Genomic DNA, 18,710 nt, shown 5'->3' on the forward strand with positions numbered 1-18,710 from the left:
ATCACATGCATCCAAGACAAATTTAATTATTTTGGGTTCCATATGCCTTGAGTTCCGGGCAATCATGTTCCAATTCCCAGTCTCCTTGCAGTTGGAAACACTCCTTTTTTTGTGTACTTATAATCAGGCCTTGCTCCAAGATGCTTTGCAGCATTTGGTGCCTTGCAAGTTGACTTCATGTTCCTTTTGTATGAATTTCTTCCTCTCTTGATGTTTGAAGAAGAAGCTCAAATCAGCTTCTCCTTGAGCTTGTTTAGTAGTATTAGCATTCTTTCATTTGCTCGAACTACCAACAACAATCCTCTTTGAAGGATTTGGTGATCGTTGCATGGGAAAAATAGGAATATCTTTGATTATCACGAACTCGATGTTGTCTAAAATCAACACCATGTTGATGTTGGACAAACATTTCATGAGGTTCTCACCTTAGAGTAACATTTTAGAGATTAGAGAGAGTATGAGGTGGGAAGCCTAGAGCTTCTATTATCAACTAAGTAGAAATCAACGCATTGCTTGACAAACATTTATTCATTAAATATTTTAGAAATAGCATAACATACAAAATGTTTTGAGATAAGAAAAATACTAAAACACTTATCTTCTATTTCTTAGGTACTTTAGCTAGCCATGAACCCATGTGTCCCGGTAGGCGAGAGTCACAAATATTCACGTAGTTAAATAGAGAAACATCTCAATTAATAAAACGTCATAGACTTTTATTAACAACCTATTCCATCCGATCAAAGTAATGAAAACTCATGTGTCCCGGTAGGCGAGAGTCACAAATATTTCTTACTTTATGAGTTTGACCCACGATTTCGATTATTATAGACTTAATTCCTATAGTCACCGTAGGGATGAGTATATAGAAGGTCCATCTATAACCATCTATCCTAAGAAATTTAACCATGTTAAGAAGTCCAATGAACACCTTCCGTAGGGAGACGAAATCAAAGCGCCATGAGGCCCCACTGAACTCTAACCTTGTTAAATCAACCGTGGAGATCGAATTGAAATTTTTTTAAAAGCTCAATATTAAATATTTTAGTATTTTATTCTTTTTGAAAAATATCAACTTTGGTTTTCCAAATTATCAAAATAATCAATAAACCAACTAAGGTTCACCAAATTATAAAAATAATCAACAAACCATAGTTTATAATTTTTTCATTAATTCTAAAATTACCATTGAAAAATTAATCCAAAAATTAGAATTAATATGTTTCTAATCAATTATTAGGTCCAACTAAAAAGAATAACCAAATACAATTAAGTCCAACTTAGGTAAATGGGCCTTAACAATTCGAGCTTGCATGGAGGAGAGCTGGGTTCAGTATGTCGGACCCACTACTAAGGCTTCCTAACTTCCACACAAAGCCCAAAAAGACAGGAATTTGAACCTTTGTTTTATTAATTGTTATTCAATTGATTAGGCCCAATCTAGTAATGCAAAGCAAATGGGCCTTCACAAGTGGAACCACCCATAAGAGAGGAATTTAAACTTTACATGTTCAATTGGGCCAAAATAACACCTAACATTTTATGAAAGTTTTATTTGAGTTTTCCCACAATTTTTAAACGGAAAAATTGGGCTATCATTATACTTATATTTAAAGCCCAAATGCAAAAAATAACTTAATAATGATGTTTGATATGTTAATAATTGGATGGGCCTAACATGTTATTCCATAAGCATGTATTATTAAATTATGCAAATATACCACAATAATGCATTATTTTGTAAAATACCATAATTAATTAACATAGAATTCATCGAACAAAATTCAATATAATTAATTAAACAAGTTACAAAATATTAAATTAATTAAAATAGAATTTATCAAACAAAATTCAATTTCAAATAATTAATTTAACCAAGGTTGTTAAGTTGTTAGGAATGATAAGATATTTTATTTTTAAATATTTTAACAAATTTTAAAATATCAAAATATCTTTTAACCAAATTTAAAATATCTAGTATTATCTGATAACTAATTATAAATATTTTAAACAATAAAAATATCTTGAATAATCAGATAACTAATTTTAATATATTATTTATAACAAAATAAAAAAAATATCTTAACATATCCTGATTATCAGATAACAAATTCAAAATATTTTAAAAAGAAAAAATATATATAAAATTATTAGATAATCAATTTTAAATATTTTAAACCTAACTGCACAAAATCTCCAATTTTTAAAAAAATTAAAAAAATATTTTTTTTATTTTTTTTGCAAAAAAATGCCGCGCGCGGGTTCCGGCACCGACGCCGTACGGACGTTCGTATGGATCCGTACGGCCGGGTCTCGCCGGCGGCTCCATGCGTGCCCAGCACACACTGCAAAAATCAGTCCAATTTTTTTTTTTTTTAATCTGTGCAGTTTTTAAATCCAAAACAAGCAAAAAACAACCAAATTATTGCTAAATTTACATAAGAAAACATAACACATACACCAATAACATATACCATCCAATTAACACCTAACATATCAATCAATTTCATACATGTTCATTCATGAAAATAAACTAGCAACCTATGGCTCTGAGGCCAATTGTTGGAAAAACTCTTTGCAGGATCTTTATTTATTTTCATGCAATTTACATATTATCAAACAAACATGCAAATTCCTAGAACATGCTCCTATGAAATTGATACAAATACAAAGTAAAGTAAAAACTTACATTTCGCAGCGGAACTGGAACAACTCCATCCTTCAATCTCTCTAACCCTTGATTCCTTTCTGTAGCAGAGTATTATCAAGAGATTGAACAAGATCAGCAACACAGTCTTCCTCACCAAGCCCTTGATCAACCTAGAACTAGTGTGGACTCGTTCTCAACACATAAGATATAGATCTTGAAGAGTAGAAGAAGAGAGTGTGGCTAAGGATTGGAGTGTCTAGGTTTTCACTTACCCAAATCAACTGAGACTGACTTCTCTGAAAACCCTAGATATCATATTCCTTATATAGGCAACTTAATGGGATTTATTTAAATTTAAATTAATTAAAAATAATAAACAAAAATAAAAGCCTTAGGCTGCCATAAATGGACTTGGGCCCAATCTCTTTGTTTAGAATTTAAATTCCAACTGGGCCTAAATTCAAAACATTTTATTTATTTCTTTTTTTTAATTAATTAATTAAATCCTTATTCAAATTAACTAATTATAATTTGAAACTTGATTTAATATTATTTATTTATATTGATACCAATTTATCAATATTAGTAAATTTACCCAAAAATTCTCTTTTATTCTCTAAATCTCATATCTCTGTAAATTTTCCAAAATTGACCTAGTCAACTTTAAAAATCCTAATTGATAATTAAATCAATTAATTGAGACATTCTAGATGATTTACTCAAAGGTGATGCGGGGACCATGGATCCATGAAATCAAGCTCCAACAAGTTACCGTGAATTTATTTACGAATAATTTCACTACCTTATTAATTCCTCGTGACTCCACTATAGACTTGGAATTGAACTCTTGAATTCATAGAACGTATTTTCAAAACCATAAATACGTTATCCATTGTTATAACCATTACAATAAGTCAATCCTCTATCGATGACTTACTAACGAGCTGGGTGCAAATTACCGTTTTACCCCTCATCAGTATTTTATCCTTAACTCCCACTAAGTTCCTTATAAATGATATTTCCGTGAACTTAATCACAGAAATGAGATCTCAATCATTTAACCTTTTGAACAAAGAAATTAAGGAAATCATCTTTTCACTTCTCATATAGAAGTTATAGATTTCGTATCTATGAATAATACTCCCACTCAATTACACTAATAAATCTCCAAGATGTAAGTATGGGCTAGACCGTAGGGTAAGCTGGTAACGAACAAGTCAAAAGATTTAAATAATATAATTAGTAGAATATTATCACTCAGAATTAAGATCGACTTAATATATGGTCAACATTGTGACATTGATTAGATTTGATAACAACGATACTTATTTATCAATCAATAATCAATATCGGTCCTAGTCCGATGTAACTAAATACATCCGATCTTATCTACTTGGTCGATGCCTTGGACAAGACATCACACCCTGAATGTGTAAGTAGATCATATCGTAGATTGCCTAATCAGTGAAAATCCAATGCACTGATCTAATCTTAGGACTCGTTCTTTTGAACATATAATTACAACTATAATCCACTGTGACCTAGTCACTATAATTGTAACTATCCATATGTTCAAGATTTTTTAAATGTTTGTATTATTTCAATAATCATGTAATAAACACAAGCAAGCAACACAGTTGTCAAACTAAATGATTTCTACTACTTTTATTGATAATATGAAATCGTGCTATATGTCCGACATGGTTTTAGGGAAATTAAACCTTTACAACTTATGAACTTAGTGAATTAAAAAAACACATCCTTACACGTTTAGTAAGCTATTAGCTAGCTTAGGATGATAATAATAATTTATGCTTGATTAATTTCATATCTGACAGGTTACAGCTAAGTTCCTATGTGTTGTACGGGTAGTAGCATTGTATCCATGGCAGGCTAAATATTTCTGTTCTCGTGGAATTTACCGAGTTAGGCAGACCTTAGAGGACCCAACTGCCATAATTCATGTATATTTATATGTATATTCATGTATATTTTTCGACGGACCTGTGATTTAAAGTATAGATTTAAAGATAAAACTAAAAGCTTTTGAGATAGTTTACCATGTAATTTAAGATTTATTGGTTTAAGTTTTCGGGTCTTTGTCTCCTGAGAGCTATAATATAATTTGATCTTAAAGAATTGGATTGGTACTTGGCTTGCAAGAGGTATGTTGTATTTGATTTTTATTATTTTTAAGTCTTTCACAATTTTTAATATAAATTGTATAACTTTAGTGGAGTTTGGATATCTTAGATATTCATCCGTAGTGAAGTAGGTTCTGAGAATTATGTGTGCTGTGGTGATAACGGAAGGTTGAAAACTTGCATGTCTTAGTGAAGTAGGTTCTGAAAATTTTGTGTGTTGCGGTGATATATGGATGAAAACCTGTGTTGTTTGATTTGTTTTAATTGTTTATGTTGATTGTGACAGTTTGCTAGGCTAGTAAATGAGGGGATATGTTGTTTGATTTTGTTAATTGAACCTCTCATCTTTATTTTTATCCTTTGTTTGATTTTTGCTAACCCAAATCTGAGTTGGCTTTTAGAGGTTTATTGTTTCCATCCAATGGTCGTGGAATATTTGTTTTTGCAAGTCAAATTTAGTGAAGTCTTATCTTGTCAATACTCTGTTTTTTAAGAGTCATTTTCAAGTGTAGTTCATAAATTGTTTAATTTTTTGTCTTACTGATATTGCATTTCACTTACTTTTATTTTTGTAATTATTATAGTCTTAGGTATTTTATTTAATCCGACCTTTCTTTTATTTGTTAATAGGTAAATGTATATATGTATTTTGTTCATTTTGGCTTGTGGTGGTTTTGATGTCATAGTTGTTTTAAAAATAATATGCTTTGTGATGGACCCAAAACGGGTATGTTTTAAAAATTTATACTCGCAAGCGCACGAATCATATATGGAATATAGTGTTCGTGTAAGCACGAGATCGAACCCAAAGGAGTTGTCTAAAATAAAAAAGAAAACTATTTTAAATTAAAAGTAATAAATTCTAACCTAGCTCCAAAGATTGATGAATTTTAATATTATGAACATAAAATAAAAGATTGAAAAATAAAGCTATTTAAGAGAATAAAAATAAGCCAATAATGATTTGAAAATAAGTGTTAAAAGAAAAGATTATAAAGATACTAGAATCCACAAAATGTAAGTTTAATAATATTTATTAGTATATTGATTCCCAAGTTTTAGTGATAGTTAAAAAAAATAAAACTATCATTTTCAAAATAGATTTATAATTTTAAGCACAAATTACTTCTAAAAAGAGAGGATTTTTCTTCACTTTTCAAAATTATAATTTCAAAGCATTTAGTGTAAATCAATCTAATGAAATAACAAATAAATCAATGAACATTATTTATAAGGCAAAACATAATATTTTTGTTCTAAGCATGGATGTGTTCAAATTAATGACACATCTTACACAAAGAATATTATGTTTTTGCAAAATGAAGAACAAAGTGCATATTATCTAACAATCCGAAATATGAGATATTAAAGATGAAAGACATATATAAAGAAGAAAAATCCATAAACTTTGTTGCATTACAAGGGAAATCAACATACAACATAAATATTACCTAGTTACAAGTAGCTTCATCATGATCTTAATAATCTTATGAAAAAGACTAGAAGCAAATAACCAGAGTAGAAATTACAAAATAAATGACATACATACTTGCAAAATGCTCTTGAAAAACCCAAAATCTAAGAGAGGATGGTAGAGAGAAAATGGGAGAAAGGAAGATTGTAACCAAAAAAATTAAACACCCCAAATGGTCTTGAAATACCATATTTATAGCCAAAATGGGATTATTAAAATAATCAATTTAAATTAATTAAATTGATTAGATTAATTAAAAAAATAAATATGGTATGTAGAGGTAATTTTATAAGGTGTAATGATGATGTTGTGGTGAAAATGTGTAGAGAAAACGGTAAAAAGTTTGCATTTTGAACATAGGGGACAAATGGTACACTTAGGCAATTTTAGGCTCAAAAATGGGAAAATGCAGTTATTTGGCTGCTGGTGGCAGGCGGCTGGCATGCGTTGGGCTTGTGGGCTGGGCCGAGTGGTGGGATGGCACTTTTGCTTATTGGGCCGAATGGCTGGGCAAGAGGCCCACGGTTGAGAAGATGCACGGCTGAGTGGTTCGGTGAGACAGAAAGTGCTGGAGGATTGTGGCGCAGCAATGACTTCGGTGGAGTGCTGAGGCAGCTGGAGGTGTTTCGGTGGTGCCAGCTGGGCCATTTGTGGGAGGAGAAGAAGGAGTTGCAGGGAGAGATTGGGCCTGGGCAGAGGCTTTAGCAAGGCAGGCAGCTGGGCCTTGGAAAAATGCCAACTTTCCTATATTTTCTCCCAAAAATACCACTTTTCTCTCATTATTCTTGCTTTTCAAGAGCAAATAAAATACAACAAATTCCCTATAAAACAAATATAAATTAAATTAACACTAAATATTTTCAATAATAAAATATACCTCATAAATTCCATGAAAATATTAATTAAAACTTAATTTCTATTAAACCTTTAAGTTCAATAATACAACATTTTTTTACCTCAAATTAAACAAAAATAATTCAAATAATTAACTACGACATTTTACAACAAAATAACTATAAAAACACACAAAATTACATAAAATCAAAATAAGACTAATAAATTCAAAATTACTTAAAAACTTAATAAATCAATTAAAAACTCAAGAATTAAGCAATAATTAGCACATAAAAAGTGGTAAAATAACTCTATTTTGTAGAGTTATCACACCCCCAAACTTAAAGTTTTGCTAGTCCTCAAGCAAAAGAAAAATTAAAACACACATTTTTTTTTATTGGTGATATAAAAAGGATTTTCTCAAAAATTGCACAATGAAAATAAATCTAAAAAATTATTATGAATAAAAGTTAAGCTTATGTAATTAATTAAATTGTCAATTTTGCTTTTAGAAAATAGGTTTTCATTAAAATTATTTTTCACTTAAACTTATAGGAAATAAGAGTGTTCTTGTTATGAAAAATGTAATTTTTGTTACAAGCAAAATTGACCCTATAATTAAAAACAAAGCTTAAGAATTATTCATATTTTTAAGAGAGCTACACTCAAACTCAATCAAGATTTTTATCATTGAAAATGAAAAATATCACCAAATTTATTTTTTATCAATTAAAATGAAAATTAAAAAGGATTTTTAAAATTGTTTTTTTTTTTTTTTTTTTAACAAGACAACAATATATATACTTTTACAAAACAACACAAAAATTAATAAAGTTTTTTTTTCTAACAAACATAAATAAAAAACAAAAATTAACACAAAACATAAAAATTAAAAACAACGCAAAACAAAAACACAATAAATCATACTCTCCTTAATGATAATAACCATATAAACTCGATACCCCTAAACTTAATTTAAGCATTGTCCTCAATGTGTCAAAATATAAATATAAATTAAAATTGACAAGAGTTTGGAGTTTAGAATGGTCGTACCTCGATATGGTGCACCGCTAAGAGAGTAGAAGATACAACAAACAAAAATCAAATCACACATAAAACAAACAAAACAAATAAAACACAAGTTAACAAGATCAAATAGGAGCCAAAGAGCATGGTAAACAGCGTCCTCAAGGATGATCTCATCCACTTCATCAGTTTTTAATTCTAAAAATGGTTTTAATTTTTGTCCATTACTTTAAATATATCACCATTTTTAGGATTTTCAATTTCAATAGCTCCATGTGGAAAAACAATACGAACAATGTACGGACCGGACCACCTAGAGCATAACTTTCCCGGGAATAAATGCAAACGAGAGTTGTATAAAAGGACTTTCTGACCTGGAGAAAAATCTTTTCTCAAAATATTTTTGTCATGGTAAAATTTCATACGATCCTTATACTTTTTTGAATAGTTATATGCATGATTCCTAATTTCGTCTAGTTCATTTAGTTGAAGTTTTCGTTTCTCACCTGCTTTGTCTAAAGAAAAGTTTAACTGCTTAATTGCCCAAAAGGCTCTATGTTCTAACTCAACAGGTAAGTGGCACGCCTTCCCATACACAAGTCTGTAGGGTGACATGCCAATGGGTGTTTTGTACGCGGTACGATATGCCCATAATGCATCAGTGAGTCTTAAGGACCAATCTTTCCTAGTTGGATTCACAGTTTTTTCTAAAATGTGCTTAACTTCCCTATTAGACACTTCAACTTGACCACTAGTTTGTGGATGATATGGTGTTGAGACTTTATGTGTAATGCCATATTGCTTCATCAAATGTTCAAATGGCTTATTACAAAAGTGTGTACCGTTATCACTAATGATAGCACGTGGTGAACCAAAACGGGAAAATATATTTTCTTTTAAAAACTGAAGCACAACTTTGTGGTCATTAGTGTGGCATGCAATAGCTTCAACCCATTTAGACACATAATCAACTCCAACAAGAATATACAGATTACCAAAAGAGTTAGGAAATGGTCCCATAAAATCAATGCCCCAAACATCAAATATGTCAATAATAATAATAGGATTTAAAGGCATCATGTTTCTTTTAGTTAAACTTCCTAACTTTTGGCAACGTTCACAAGCTTTACAATAAACATATGTATCATGAAAGATAGTACCGCCAATAAAAACCACATTGTAAAACTTTAGCAGCTGTTTTCTTACCACTAAAATGTCCTCTACATGCATGATCGTGACAAAAAGATATGATTTTAGATTGGTCACAATTTGGAATGCATCTTCTAATTATTTGATCAGGGCAGTATTTAAACAAGTAAGAATCATCCCAAATAAAGTTTTTCACCTTAGAATAAAATTTAGATTTATCATGCTTAGACCAATGAGATGGTATTTCTTTAGTGACCAAATAATTAACAATATCAGCATACCAAGGCAAGGAAGAAACATGCATCAATTGTTCATCAGGAAAAGTTTCAGTGATAGGAGTGGAATCATGTATAGTTTCAACTACTAGTCTAGATAAATGATCAGCAACAACATTTTCAGATCCCTTTTTATCACGTATTTCTAAGTCGAATTCTTGTAAAAGCAGGATCCAACGGATCAAACGAGACTTAGCATCTTTTTTTGATAAGAGATATTTTAATGCAGCATGATCAGAATAAACAATAATTTTAGATCCTAACAAATAAGATCTAAATTTCTCCAATGCAAAAACAACAGCAAGCAATTCTTTTTCAGTTGTGGAATAATTTAATTGAGCATCATTTAAAGTTTTGCTTGCATAGTAAATTACATGAGGTATTTTTTCAAGTCTTTGTCCTAAGACAGCACCTATAGCATAATCAGAAGCATCACACATTATTTCAAAAGGTATTTTCCAATCAGGAGGTTGAATAATGGGTACAGTAGTCAACAAATTTTTTAATTTTTCAAAGGCAACATGGCAATTATTATTAAAGACAAAATCATTTTATTTTCCAAGTAAATGGCATAAAGGCCGGGAAATTTTGCTAAAGTCTTTTATAAATCTTCTATAAAAACCGGCATGGCCTAAGAATGATCTAATTTCTTTCATAGTTTTAGGTGGGGGAAGTTTTGAAATAAGATCAACTTTAGCTTTATCAACTTCTATTCCCTCAGAAGAGATTACATGACCTAAAACAATTCCTTTTTTAACCATAAAATGACATTTTTCCCAGTTAAGAACAAGGTTTTTCTCTTTTCAACGAATTAAAACAAGTGAAAGATGGTGCAGACATTCATCAAAGGAAGAACCAAACACAGAAAAATCATCCATAAATACTTCAAGAAATCTTTCAACCATGTCAGAAAAAATTGAAATCATACACCTTTGAAAAGTCACAGGTGCATTATATAATCCAAAAGGCATGCGACGATAGGCAAAAGTCCCAAAAGGGCATGTAAATGTAGTTTTTTCTTGATCTTCTGGGGCAATGGGGATTTGGTTATATCCCGAATACCCATCAAGAAAGCAATAATATGCATGGCCAGCTAATCGTTCAAGCATTTGATCAATAAAAGGTAATGGAAAATGGTCTTTTCTAGTAATATTATTCAGCTTTCTATAGTCTATGCACACTCTCCACCCTGTTTGTACTCTAGTAGGGATTAATTCATTTTTCTCATTTTCAACAACTGTGATCCCAAACTTCTTAGGCACAACTTGAACTGGACTAACCCATTGACTATCAGAAATAGGGTAAATGATACCTACGTCTAAAAATTTTATGACCTCTTCTCTAACTACTTCTTTCATATTTGGATTTAACCTTCTTTGACATTCTCGAGAGGTTTTAGCATTCTCTTCTAGATGGATTCTATGCATACATATGGTTGGGCTAATTCCTTTAATGTCTCCAATGGTCCAACCTATGGCTTCTTTATGTTTTCTAAGGACATCTAACAATTTACCTTCTTGTTCTTTATCTAAAGCGGATGCTATGATAACAGGTAAGGTTTCAGACTCTCCTAGAAAAGCATATTTTAAATTTTCTGGCAAAGGTTTAAGGTCTAACTTTGGAGACTCAAAAATTGATTGAACATGATCTAAGGGTGAAAAAGGTTCAACTTTGGTTTCATTTAAGGGTATAGGCTCTACCAGAGAATTCACATCATCATTAGAGTCGTCAACATGCAAGTTTATACCAAAGTATTTTTCACAAAAATCAAGTAAGTCATTTCCATCATCTTCACAAATACTATCTATCATGTTAACTTCATGCACTTCCTCACACTCAACAGATTTAACAACATTAAATACATTCAATTCAACAGTCATATTTCCAAAAGATAATTTTAAAACACCATTGCGACAATTTATGATTGCATTAGATGTAGCTAAGAATGGTCTACCTAAAATTATAGGAATTTGAGCATGCATGTTTTCTACAGGTTGAGTATCAAGAACAATGAAGTCAACAGGAAAATAAAATTTATCAACTTTTATCAAAACATCCTCTATAATGCCTCTAGGAATTTTCACAGAACGACCGGCTAATTGAAGAGTTATAGAGGTAGGTTTTAGCTCACCAAGACCAAGTTGCTTATAAACAGAATAAGGCAATAAATTCACACTAGCACCCAAATCAAGTAAAGCTTTGTTAATAAAATGATCACCAATAATGCATGAAATTGTGGGACACCCAGGATCTTTATATTTAACAAGACTCTTATATTGAATAATGGAACTAGCTTGTTCAGTTAAAAATGCCTTTTTAGGAACATTAGTGTTTCTTTTAACAGTACAAAGATCCTTTAAAAATTTAGAGTAGGCAGGAATTTGTTTAATGACATCTAAGAAATGGATATTGACACTAACTTGTTTAAAAACTTCTAAGATGTCATTATATTGGCCGCCTTTTTTAATTGGAAGTAATCTTTGTGGGAATGGGGCTTTTGGAATGAAAGGATGGATTGGAGTTTCCTTGTTTGAAAAGTCATTTGCATTAGAACTAGAAGGCTGACTCTTTTCTTTTTCTTTTTCGTTTTCAACCTCGGGTATGTAATCGGGTTTGACAATGTTCTTTCTGGACCTAAGAGTTGAAATTGATTTGACTTCTCCATTATGACTAGATTTTCCTATCTCATATTGACCTTTTGGATTAGGGATAGGTTGACTAGGGAATGTTCCTTTTTCTCTATCAGCTAAAGCAGTGGCGAGTTGTCCTACTTGTGTCTCGAGTTTGGTAATTGATTGAGATTGATTTTGTAGGATTTGTTGAGTGGATTGCATAAATTTTTGTAAGGTATCTTCTAAGGAAGGTTTCCTTTGTTGAGGATATGGTTGATTTTATGGGGCATGAGTTTGGTTTTGTGTGTTGTATTGGTGCCCTTGATTCATTTAGGGTTGGTTTTGTCTCCATGAAAAGTTTGGATGGTTTCTCCAATTTGGATTGTAGGTGGATGAAAATGGGCTATCATTTGGTTTCCCATAAGAATGAAAAGCATTGGCCTCCTCGGAAAAAGCTTCTTGGTAGGAAGGACATGATTGGGCATTATGGCAAGGACTAGAACATATAGAACAAATATCTTTTCTTGGTTGTATTGGAGAGTTTATAGTTTGGCTTATGGCTAAAGCTTCTACTTTTCTCGCTAATTTGTCTAAGGATGTTCTTAAGTCTAATTCTTCTTTTACTTCATACCTTCCTCCTCTTTTTGGTGAATTAGTTGACCTAGACCTAGGATCAAAATAATTCCATTGTTGTGAATTGACAGATAAATCTTCAAGGGCGTCCCACGCCTCTTGTCCTTGAAATTTTAAAAAATTTCCAGTATGCATAGATTGAATCATTTGACGATTAGAGGGAGTCAAACCATCATAAAAATATTTTACAAGTCTCCATTTTTTCAAAACCATGATGAGGACATTTTAATAATAAATCTTTAAATCTTTCCCAACATTCATAAAACTCTTCATTATCTTTTTGAATAAACTCGGAGATTTCTCTCCTTAGACTATCAGTTTTAGACATAGGAAAAAATTTCAGCAAGAATTTATTATAAAGTTGATCCCATGTAGTTATAGACCCTGTGGGAGGGGAATTTAACCAAGCTTTTGATTTGTCTTTTAATAAAAAAGGAAACAATCTTAGTTTGACCGACTCATTAGAATTTTTTTGAAATTTAAATGTTGAGAAAATTTCTAAGAAATCTTTGACATGCATGTAAGGATCCTCTCTATCTAACCCATAAAAAGATGGCAACAATTGAATGATTGCTGGTTTAAGCTCAAAATGAGTAGCAGAAGTTCTAGGTAAAACAATGCATGAAGGAGCATTAGATGAAATAGGTGCAAAATATTCAAGCAAAGTTTTTTCAGGCACAACATTTTCATCAACAGGATTAGCAATAGGTTCCATGATGCTCAAATTTTTACTAACACTTTCAATTTCAAACAAAGATAAACGTCTTTTTACTAATCTCTTTTTAGAGTTACGTTTCCAATGATGCATACAATTTTAACAAACAAAACAACAAATATAATCCCAAACAAACAATTTTCTGATGTGGAATATCAGTTAAAACCGCAACCACAGAGCATACTTATAATTTTTAGAGATTTCACAACAATATAATTCTTATGGTTTACTTGTCCCCAGGCCTATTTGATTCCACTTACTCGCGCACTACTAACAACTCCCCGAGGTTAATTGGTAGAGGCGGATTGGGAATCTTGTTCAAATTTCCTTTAAGCAAAAATTGCTTATGGTGAAAGGACAAGATTTATGTTATTTTTTTTCAAGTATTTTTCACAATATTACACTAAAATATTATAAAAGACAAAGAAAAAATAAGGCAAAAATTAAATAAGACTAGAATTTAGGCAAGAGTAGGGAGGCATAACATGCCATCAACCATAATAAAATTAAGGTAAAAATTAGGAGGCACAAGTGCCATAAACTAAAATATAAGATAAAAAATTAGGAGGCAAAATTGCCATCAACTAGCTAAGAGGCAAAATTGTCATCAACTAGTAATTTGCATAAATTAAATAAAATAAAAATTACAACAAGATAAATAAAGAGAATTACAACAAATTTTAGGAGGCACAAGTGCCGTCAACTAACAAAGAAATACAAGAAATAAAAATTACAACAAAATTATAACAAAATTAGGAGGCACAAGTGCCGTCAACTAAAAAAAACAATAAATATAAATATATAAGTAAGTTATTTTTTTATGGGTGGTAGAACCGTCCCAAATTTTCTTTTTATCTTTGTTTTTTAGTTTTTATAGATATATATATTTTTTAGTTTTCTTTTTAGTGCAAAAAATTAAAATAACTAGTAGAAGAATTCACTAACCTTGAGATAAATTTCTTTCTTTTCTCTTGCAACTCCCCGGCAACGGCGCCAAGAACTTGATGGACCCAAAACAGGTATGTTTTAAAAAATTATACTCGCAAGCGCACAAATCGTATATGGAATATAGTGTTCGTGTAAGCATGAGATCGAACCCAAAGGAGTTGTCTAAAATAAAAAAGAAAACTATTTTAAATCAAAAGTAATAAATTCTAACCTAGCTCCAAAGATTGATGAATTTTAATATTCTGAACATAAAATAAAAGATTGAAAAATAAAGCTATTTAAGAGAATAAAAATGAGCCAAGAATGATTTGAAAATAAATGTTAAAAGAAAAGATTATAAAGATACTAGAATCCACAAAATGTAAGTTTATTAATATTTATTAGTATATTGATTCCCAACTTTTAGTGATAGTTAAAATATATTAAACTATCATTTTCAAAATAGATTTATAATTTTAAGCACAAATCTTCTAAAAAGAGAGGATTTTTCTTCACTTTTCAAAATTATAATTTCAAAGCATTTAATGTAAATCAATCTAATGAAATAACAAATAAATCAATGAACATTATTTATAAGGCAAAACATAATATTTTTGTTCTAAGCATGGATGTGTTCAATTTAATGACACATCTTACACAAAGAATATTATGTTTTTGCAAAATGAAGAACAAAGTGCATATTTTCTAACAATCCAAAATATGAGATATTAAAGATGAAAGACATATATAAAGAAGAAAAATCCATAAACTTTGTTGCATTACAAGGGAAATCAACATACAACATAAATATTACCTAGTTACAAGTAGCTTCATCATGATCTTAATAATCTTATGAAAAAGACTAGAAGCACATAACCAGAGTAGAAATTACAAAATAAATGACATAGATACTTGCAAAATGCTCTTGAAAAACCCAAAATCTAAGAGAGGATGGTAGAGAGAAAATGGGAGAAAGGAAGATTGTAACCAAAAAAATTAAACACCCCAAATGGTCTTGAAATACCATATTTATAGCCAAAATGGGATTATTAAAATAATCAATTTAAATTAATTAAATTGATTAGATTAATTAAAAAAATAAATATGGTATGTAGAGGTAATTTATAGGGTGTAATGATGATGTTGTGGTGAAAATGTGTAGAGAAAAGGGTAAAAAGTTTGCATTTTGAAGATAGGGGACAAATGGTACACTTAGGCAATTTTAGGCTCAAAAATGGGAAAATGCAGCTATTTGGCTGCTGGTGGCAGGCGGCTGGCATGCGTTGGGCTTGTGGGCTGGGCCGAGTGGTGGGATGGCACTTTTTCTTATTGGGCCGAATGGCTGGGCAGGAGGCCCACGGTTGAGAAGATGCACGGCTGGGTGCTTCGGTGAGACAGAAAGTACTGGAGGATTGTGGCGCAGCAATGACTTCGGTGGAGTGCTGAGGCAGCTGGAGAAGGAGCTGCAGGGAGAGATTGGGCCTGGGCAGAGGCTTCAGCAAGGCAGGCGGCTGGGCCTTGGAAAAATGCCAACTTTCCTATATTTTCTCCCAAAAATACCACTTTTCTCTCATTATTCTTGCTTTTCAAGAGCAAATAAAATACGACAAATTCCCTATAAAACAAATATAAATTAAATTAAAACTAAATATTTTCAATAATCAAATATACCTCATAAATTCCATGAAAATATTAATTAAAACTTAATTTCTATTAAACCTTTAAGTTCAATAATACAACATTTTTTTACCTCAAATTGAACAATAATTCAAATAATTAACTACAACATTTTACAACAAAATAACTATAAAAACACACAAAATTATATAAAATCAAAATAAGACTAATAAATTCAAAATTACTTAAAAACTTAATAAATCAATTAAAAACTCAAGAATTAAGCAGCAATTAGCACATAAAAAAGTGGTAAAATAAATCTATTTTGTAGAGTTATCACTTTGCTTTGTGGAGCAAAATTTAAAGTTTATACACAAATTTAAAGTATCAGGATTTTAGTTAATCTTGTTCAAATTAATCATCATCAACTGTGGATAATGGTATCTTTTATACTTACATTTAAAGTTAACTGTACATGGAAAGCCTCTTGGACCAGACTTTATGCGAGTATGGGTTGATGCTGATATTGTACTAGAATCTTACTTATTTCGTCCTAATAATGCGATGCTTACAATACAAGAAGCAGTTGGTTCCACAGTTGCATGACCTTCTAAAAAAGTTATTCCAAGAGGTACAATTTCATACTCAAAAAAGAATCAATGTCTTATAATTTACTGTTTGGTTTCTTTGTTTGCTTTGGTGTAGTTGTGAATTCATTATTTTATATGTGGTGTCCTCTCTTGGAAATAATTTCCATAGCATTTTTCTTGAAGTAATTTGTGATGCTAGATAATAATAATAATAAAATATTTCTTTGTTTATTTTACAGATGTGACAAGCGAAATAGAAAATGATACTTAATTTTGAAGGCTTTGTGTTGGGCAACTGTAGAATATTTTGTGCTGAAAGTAGTAACTTTTCAATATGTTGAATATTTAAGACTATTTGAATACTTAAAGAACATTTTGTTGTTGATGACAGTGTTGAATGTTTTAAACTAATTTGTGGATTGTTAATACAATGTTGAATGTTTTTACTTTTTGTTATTTGAAAATCAAGTTCATTTTATGATGCTAGTATATATTAGAAAGCTAATTTTAGTTACATAAATAAAAAATAAAAATAGAATAGAATAAATTAGTGTTATATAAATGAATATATAATGAGAATTTAAACTTATCTAAATATTAAAATAATACGAAAAATGTGGTATAATATCTATTACAATAACACTTTTTATAAGTAAAGAATTTTGTTATGCAAACTTCATTATATAACACAAAAAATGTGCTATACTAAAGTGTAGTATAACACAAATTTATAAGTATTGAAATGTGTTATATAATCGACTATAAATAATATAATTAAACACTTATCTATTTATTAAAATAACATAGAAAGTGTGTTATCGTTGATAGTATAATAACACATCTGTATAACAATGATAAAGTGTTATGTAAAGTACCCTGACCTACGATAACATAGTCGGTCTTAACAAGTCAAAAAGTGTTATGGTATGTTTTGATAACACATTTTAGGTCTTATTAAAAGCATTTTTTCTTGTAGTGTACTCCGAATAAAATCACGATAAATAACGAAGTAAGAGAAATTACCGAGGAAAAGAGCTCAGTACTCTTGTCATAAAGGACATTAGAGTCCTGAGCGTTGATCAGGAACTACCATTGGGGAGCCCCAAGACTACTGAGGCTTTGGCCTACTCGAGATAGGACGTCCAAGCTGAGGGTAGCTCCATTAATCCCGGCAGCATGACATCTCTCGTTACATCGAGAATGTGCATCCCGTTATGGATGATGCAGCTTCTCGATTTGGCGAAGAGAGTTGTCGATAACATACTCATCAGAATGAGTAGAAATCGACAACAGACGCTCTCGAGTAGGAACTGGTTTCTTCAGAGCTGGGCGATGGTTGGAAGGATCCAAACAGCATGAGGCGCAGAAGGAGCATCTGCCATAGGAATGTCTACCTGGGGAGTAGAGGTCGCAGTGAGAGGAGCTAGAGGAGGAGTCACCTCGGTCCTTTTAGGGACTTTGGCGAGCCGACCAGTTTTTTGTGAGGCTCTCGGGCGTTTGCTATGCTTGGCCCCCGCACCATTGTTAATCATATTCTCGAGGTTGGAATCCATAGTGCCTGCATAATCAAATCACAATAGAAAACGAGCTTTAAAATGCTAAAGAAGGAGTAAGGCAGACAGTTAAAGAAAACAAAGACAAGTGACAAGAAAACTAACTGGAACTCTCCCCCGAGCTCGTGCTCGGCGACCAGGTAATTCCCCTATCTTCAGAGGAGGCTGGGGGAGTCCCTTCCCTATACATGGAAGTCAACCTCGAAAGGTCCATATAGTCATTTGTCCCATATTGGACGGCTATTCCATCCCAAACTTCATTAAGACTATACATTGTGTCGTATTTCCTTAGCCAGCTATCAAACCTATGGACCCTATCATCTACCCAAGACCATGCATAAAAGTTGTCCCTATCATCTGGGCATAAGATCAGGGTGTCAGGTTTATGCTTAAGGAGGGAAGGAGACCACAAGGCTTAGCTAAGAATGACCTTACCTCTGTCACTCGAGCTCAAGGCCTCGTCGTTGGTATCATTCCCCGAACACGGACTCCTGCGACGGCGAGCTAGAGA

General features: G+C 31.5%; 1 non-coding gene across 1 annotated transcript; it reads left to right on the forward strand.

Annotated features, from left to right (window-relative positions):
• Positions 1-13,003: 13,003 nt before the first annotated feature.
• On the forward strand, positions 13,004-13,110 carry LOC133820534 (small nucleolar RNA R71). Its single transcript, XR_009886941.1, has one exon. It is a non-coding gene; the product is annotated as a small nucleolar RNA R71 (small nucleolar RNA).
• Positions 13,111-18,710: the final 5,600 nt, after the last annotated feature.

Source organism: Humulus lupulus, chromosome 2, assembly GCF_963169125.1.
Source record: "Humulus lupulus chromosome 2, drHumLupu1.1, whole genome shotgun sequence".
In the NCBI taxonomy this organism is placed as follows: Eukaryota; Viridiplantae; Streptophyta; class Magnoliopsida; order Rosales; family Cannabaceae; genus Humulus; species Humulus lupulus.